The sequence below is a fragment of the Pteropus alecto genome, unplaced genomic scaffold (assembly GCF_000325575.1).
Source record: "Pteropus alecto unplaced genomic scaffold, ASM32557v1 scaffold135, whole genome shotgun sequence".
Lineage (NCBI taxonomy): Eukaryota > Metazoa > Chordata > Mammalia > Chiroptera > Pteropodidae > Pteropus > Pteropus alecto.
The window spans coordinates 3,482,630-3,490,003 of record NW_006438076.1 but is presented as its reverse complement, the minus strand read 5'-3'; the positions used below and the strand labels follow the sequence as shown (position 1 = coordinate 3,490,003).

Below are 7,374 nucleotides of genomic sequence, written 5' to 3'. Positions count from 1 at the left end.
TCTTCTCTGAGAGTTAGACCTTCAAGCAAATCTTTCATGGGGGATCCAAGGACTGAGCCCTGGACTCACACAACACAGCCATCCAAGGACCAGTAACAAATCCATGAAAAGAATTGGATGGCTCAAACCAAACACATAGACACACATGGATGACAAAAGGACCCTGTCTGTTCATAGGCACAGATCCAATCTCTCCCTCTACCAAGGCACTCGCTGAGAACACATGGTGTAAGGGATCCCTGAGTTTAACCAGTGGGGAACTGTGCACAGATGTTGGGGCTGGGCTTGATCTTATGTCTCAATTTTTGTAGATTGCAAATCCATTCACAGATGAGTAAATGTTTTAGGGTGCCAAAATCCCAGTGATTGAAGATTAGTGTGGTTACTTAAAAAAAAAAGGCTAGGTAGATTAGAGTGTGGGTGAAATAAAGTGATGTACTTAGGGAAATGACTCAAATAGCTTTGTGTTAAGATTCAAGATGATAATCTGGTATTCTCTAAAGATATTGGTCCAGTGTGAAGCTGTATCCTGGATAGTATGAGGAACAGATATAGAAAAACGGTGTGGTCAGTGTGTCTTTGCATTAAGACAACTATGCGTTGACACACTAGGAAGTTTTTCATCCTCAACCAGAAAAATATGAAGAATTGGTACAATTTAGATAAAATCGAAGTGTATTTTAATTTGAAACTGACTGGGACTGAAAAGCAATGAGATGAAATCAATAATAGTCACCTTAGTAGGTTATTTAGTAGGTTACTTAGTAGGTTATTTCCTCAGTAGGTTAAGAATTTCTGAAATTCTCTGTTTGAAATTACAAATTACATAAGAAGATAAACTTTCATTATTACAAATTACATAAGATTACAAATTACATAAGAAGATAAACTTTCATTATTTTGTAATCATACCAATTTGGTCCCAGAATGATATTCTTCAGCTTGATCATTCACCTCACTCACCAAACTTGAGTTGATTCAGTAATTACTTTTGAGGGACAATTGTGTGCTAATTTCACTATTTTCTTTAAATAAAATTCACCCCAAAGGAAAAGGGCATTCTAGCCCTGAGGATGTTGCAAAGGATATGCAGCAGATTTGAAGGCAATAGTGTGATGATTTAAGCAGAGGCTTGATGATATTATAGTCAGAGAATTTCAGTGGTCCTCAAAGTGGGGCAATTTTGCTCTCCAGGGAATTTGGAGAGCTGGTTCTCCATGAGAGCTGGTTCTGGCTGTTACAGTGTGTGTGGCGGGGGCAGTGGTGTGAGCTACTGGTATCTACTGACTAGAGTCTGAGGATGCTGCTAAACATATTGTAATGCACAGCACACTCTCTACACCATTGAATATCTCGTCCAAACTGCCACTAGTGCGGAGATCAAGAAACCTTAGGTGTGTTTCCTCATCTGCCTTTCAAGGTATGAACATGGAAAGCTGTGGGAATCTGTCTATTGGGTGGTCGGTTAGGATTTCGAGCTTTCCCAAAGCTTGGTGCCTCTTTTGCAGTCTTCATGATGATCGTGATAATGTAACGTGATGACAGTTCACATGCATTGGGCCCTGCTTTTTCATATGTCCATACATGTAATATGGGGTGGGGGTTGGGGTCTAAGGGTAACACAGGGAAGAGGCATGAAAACTAAACGTTAAACCAAGCTACATTCAGAGACTGTGATGTGCTGCTGCCAGACCACAGGAAACCTACAGGAAAAGGAAGATTCTTGCTGGAAATACTAACAAACTATTTACCCATACCATGAAAAGAAAACAGGCAGAGTCTTTAAGTTGTATCCTATACGAAATAAACCGGACCATTCTTTCCCTGCAGCCATACCAGAGGGAACCTATAGGTCAAAGGCTGGAATCGCTGGCATGCCTTTCATGCTACATACCCATACCATCAAAGGAAAACTGGTGAAGAAAGTCTTTAAACTGTACTTCATAGAAACTAAGAATGACATATAAACTGAATTCCCTGAACACTCAGAGTCCCTCTCCGTCCCTCTCAGTCCCTCTTGGGCTCTCTCATTCTCTGTCTTTGAGAGGAGAATACATCTCCGTCTGTGGAGTGTTATTTCTTCTCTAATAAGCATTTCTTTGTCTTTAACTCTGGGATATGCCTGAATTCTTTTCTGCACACAGTCAAGGAACCTCACTGACTCTCAGTGCAGGAATCGAGTCCCCACTTGTGGGGATTCACCTTGTCCTGCATCAAAGGCACAGGCTTTTAAAAATTCTTTTTATACTGAGTCAAAAAATTATTTTAATAGTTATGAAACATCTTCCTTTTTTCTCTTTCTTTCTTTCTTTCTTTCTTTCTTTCTTTCTTTTCTTTTTCTTTTTTTACAAAATTAGTATAAAATAGTAGTTGATTTCTCCATAATTATCAGAATTATTTATATTAGAGGTCTTGGCTAAGTGGGGCTGAAATCAACAAAGGTCTTGGACTGTTGGCTCAGAAATCATCCTAGGAAGCCCTCCTAGTTGATGTCTGTCATGCTTAGCTCTTAAGAGATGACCCCCCCTTTTTTTAAGTATCTTTTTATTCATTCTTTGGAAGCTTGAAGTGAATTTTGCAGCATCATTAAACGCCTTACAGCTCCTGTATTTACCACTTCTTCAACATTTAGTTCTGACTACATCCTTTTCAACTTAGCCTGCTTCTTTCCGAGTTGTTTTAATAACATTAAATCATCCAAATCCTTTTCTCTTTCTTCTGGGAGGTGTTTTACTACTGATGAAGTCTGAGCTGTACAACTGTTTATGACTCTGTACCTACTGGCATGAGCCTCCACCAAAGACTCATAAAGTTGTTTACAGGTTTGGCTGGCATCAATTTTCCCTGCAATGGAAGCTGTTGCATGTTTAATTCATACACTACTATTCTGTCATCAATCATCCTCATTACCATGAGTAATTCTTGGAACTCCACAAACTCCTCACAGTTCATACCACCATACGGACAAGACCTAACATAGGCTTTGAGTCCTATTATCTGGGCTCTAATTCTGGCTTTGCCATCAATTAGCCACTTTGGCTATTTATACAACATTTATGGAAAATCTGATTTTTTAAAAAATCTGTAAATTAAAGATAATACTACAACATATCTCATAGGGTTGTTATGTAGATTATAAGAGACAGTGTGTATTAAGCTCTCAGTTCATTATAAAACACATTTTATTTTTACTTATTGATTGATTTATCTAAATTTATTTATTTATTTTAGTATGGTGACATCGGTTAACAAAATCCAGTAAGTTTCAGATGTACAATTCAACAGCAAGACATATATATTGCATTGTGTGTTCACCGCCCATAGTTAGATTTCTTTCTGTCACCACATATTTGACCCCTTTTACTCCATCTACCATGCTTCTTTCACCTCCCTCCAATACTCTCTTATAGACCACTGGTCTATCGTCCATGTCCATGAGTCTCTGTTTGTTTGTCTTGTTTGTTGCTTTTAGTTTTATATCCCATATATAAGTGATATCATGTGCTTTTCAACTTTTTCTGTCTGGCTTATTTCCCTTAACATGATTATCTTAAGGTCAATCTGTGTTGTCGCAAGTGGCAGTATTTCATCTCTTCTTATGGCTGAGTAATATTCCATTGTATATATGTAGCACAGCTTCTTTAGCCAGTCACCTATTGTAGGACACTTCAGTTGCTTCCATGTCCTGGCCACTATGAATAATGCTGCTGTGAACATCGGTGTGCAAATATCTTCTCGCATATATGTTTTCAAGTCTTTCGAGTAAATACCCAGTAGACGGCTTCATATGGTAGATCAATTCTTAGTTTTTTGAGGAACCTCCATACTGTTTTCTATAGTGTCTATACCAATCTGCAGCTCCACCAGCAGTGTATGAGGAGTCCTTTTTCTCCACATCCTCTTCAACACTTAATACTTGTTCTGTTGATAACAGCTATTCTAACAAGTGTGAGGTGGTATCTCATTGTGGTTTTGATTTGCGTTTCCCTAGTAGCTAGCAATGTTGAGCATCTTTTCATGTGTTTGTTGGCCATTTGTCTGTCTTCTTGGGAAAAGCGTCTATTCAGGTCCTCTGTCCATTTTTTGATTGGATCGTTTGTTTTTGTGTTGTTATTGAGTTGTATGAGTTCTTTGTATAATTTGGATATTAGGCCCTTATTGGAAGCGTTGCTTGCAAATATCTTTTCCCATTTGGATGGTTGTCTCTTTACCTTGTCAACAATTTCTTTTGCTGAGCAGAAGCATTTTAGTTTGATGTGGTCCCATTCATTGATTTAAGCTTTTACTTCCCTTGCTTTTGAGGTCAAATTCATAAAAACCTCTTTAAGTACAAGATCCATGAGTTTAGTCCCTATGTTCTCTTCTATGCAATTTATTGTTTCTGGTCTTATATTCAGATCCTTAATCCATTTTGAGTTAATTTTGGTGCGTGGTGATAGACAGTCTAGTTCCATTCTTTTGTAGGTGGATTTTCAGTTTTCCAAGCACCATTTGTTGAAGAGGCTTTCCTTTCTCCACTGTATGTTTTTGGATTTTTTGTTGAAAATTATTTGCCCATATAAACATGGGTTTACTTCTGGACTCTCAATTCTGTTCCACTGGTCTATGTATCTGTTTTTCTGCCAATATTCTACTGTTTTGATTACTGTTGCCTTGTAGTATAATTTGAAGTTGGGCAGAGGGATACCTTCAGCCTCATTCTTTTTTCTCAGGATGGCTTTGGCAATTTGGGGTCTTTTGTGCTTCCATACAAATCTGATGATTTTTTTGTTCTGTTTCTTTAAAAATTCCGATGAGATTTTGATGGGATTGCAGTAACTCTGTATAATGCTTTATGTAATAAGGTCATTTTAACTATGATGATTCTTCCAATCCAAGAATACCGAATATCTTTCCATTTTTTGTAACTTCTTCAATTTCTTTTAATAGGATCTTATAGTTTTCATTACATAGGTCCTTCATATGTTTCATTAGATTTATTCTTAGGTATTTTATTCTTTCTGTTGAAATTGCAAAAGAAATTATTTTTTCCACCTCTTTTTCTGACAATTCATTATTAGAATACAGGAATCCTATAGATTTTCGAACATTTACTTTTTATCCAGAAATTTTACTGTATTTGCTTATTGTTTCTAGTAGTGTTCTTGTGGAGTCTTTAGGGTTTTCTATACAGAGAATCATGTCATCCACAGATAGTGACAGTTTGACTTTTTCGTTTCCTATTTGGATGCCTTTTATATCTTCCTCTTGCCTGATTGCACTCACTAGGACCTCTAATGTTATATCGAATAACTGGTAATAGTGGGCAGCCTTGCCTCGTTCCTGATCTTAGAGGGAAAGTGTTCAGGTTTTCACCATTAAGTATAATGTTGGTTGAAGGTTTGTCATATATGGCCTTTATTATGTTAAGATATTTTCCTTTTATATCAATTTTCTTGAGTGTTTTGATCATAAATGGATGCTGTATCTTGTTGAAGGCTTTTTCTACATCTATTGATATGATCATACAATTCTTATTTTTTAATTTGTTTATGTAGTGTATCACATTAATTGATTTGCATTATGTTGAACCATCCCTGTGTCCCTGGGATGAAGCCCACTTGGTCATAGGCTTTGTCTTTTTAATATGTTGCTGTATTTGGTTTGCTAGTATCTTATTTAGAATTTTTGCTAGTATCTTATTTAGAATGCATCTTTTGGGTATTTTGTGCTTCTATACAAATCTGATGATTTTTTTTTTGTTCTATTTCTTTAAAAATGCCGATCGAATTTCTCATCTGTGTTCATGAGAGATATTGGTCTGTAGTTTTCTTTTTTTGTGTGTTATCTTCCCCAGGTTTTGGTATCAGGGTAATATTGGCCTCATAAATGAGTTAAGAAGTATTGCCTCGTCTTTGATTTGTTAGGAGAGTTTGAGGAGAACAGGTGTTAAATCTTCTTTGAATGTTTGGTAGAATTCACTGGTGAAGCCATGTGGTCCTGGACTTTTATCTTTGGTGAGTTTTTGATGATCGTTTCAATTTCTATACTGCTGATTGGTCTATTTAGATTTTCCAGTTCTTGATTCAGTCTGGAAGGCTATATCTTTCTAAGTACTGGTTTATTCCTTCTAGGTTATTAAATTTGGTGTTATGTACTTTTTCATAGTAGTCTTGTATAATTCTTTGTATTTCTGCAGTATCTGTCATAATTTCTCCTCTTTCATCCCTGATTTTGTTTATTTGTGTCCTTTCTCTTTTTCCTTTAGTGAGGATAGCCAGGGGTTTGTCAATTTTCTTAACCTTCTCAAAGAACCAACTCTTTGTTGCATTTTTTTTCTATTTTTGTTTGTTTTCAATTTCATTTAATTCTGCTCTAATTTTGATTATTTCTTTCCTTCTGCTTACTTTAGGCCTCATTTGTTTTTCCTTTTCTAGTTTTTTAAGATGTTTATTTGGGCTTGTTCTTATTTTTGGAGATAGGCCTGTAATGATATGAACTTTCCTGCTTTTGCCATGTCCCAAAAGTTTTGATATGTTGTACTATCATTATCATTCGTTTCTATGTATCTCTTGATCTGTCTTTTTATTTCTTCTCTGACCCAGTTATTCTTCAGTAGCATGTCATTTAATCTTCATGTATTCGTGGTTATTTCGTTTTCTTGTTACAGTTGATCTCCAGTTTCAAAGCATTATGATCAGAGAATGTGGTTGGTATGAGTTCAACCCTCTTATATTTGTTGAAGCTATCTCTGTGTTCCAGTATGTGGTTAATCTTTGAGAATGTTCCATGTGCACTAGAGAAGAATGTATAAGCAGCTGTTTGGGGGTGAAAGGCTCTGTAAATGTCAATTTTGTCCAGTTGGTCTAATGTATCATTTAAGGATGTTATTTCCTTATTGATTTTCTGTTTGGATGATCTGTCCATATCTGACAGTGGGTATTTAGGTCCCCTACTATGATAGTGTTTTGGTTTGATTCTCTCTTTAGTTCTGTTAGTAATTGCTTTATATATTTCAGGGCTCTCTGATTGAGAGCATAGATATTAATAATGATAGGTCTTCTTGATGTATGATTCCCTTTATCATTATTGAGTGTCCCTCAGTATCTTTCCTTACCTTTTTTATTTTGCAGTCTATTTCTTTTGATATTAGTACCACTATTCCCACTTTTCTCTGAATGCCATTTGCTTGAAATATCATTTTCCACTCTTTCACTTTGAGTCTATATTTGTCTTTGGAGCTGAGATATGTCTCCTGGAGGCAGCATAAGGTTAGGTTTTGTTTTTTGATCCAATGTGCAACTCTATATCTTTTTATTGGTGAGTTTAATCTATTTAAGATGATCATTGAAATATGAGGTCTTCCTGTAGTCATTTTATCTTTTGCTATCTGGT

At 36.1% G+C, this 7,374-nt stretch overlaps 1 pseudogene; it reads right to left on the bottom strand.

Moving 5' to 3' along the window:
• Window positions 1-2,544: 2,544 nt before the first annotated feature.
• On the bottom strand, window positions 2,545-2,952 carry LOC102895155 (annotated as a pseudogene).
• Window positions 2,953-7,374: the final 4,422 nt, after the last annotated feature.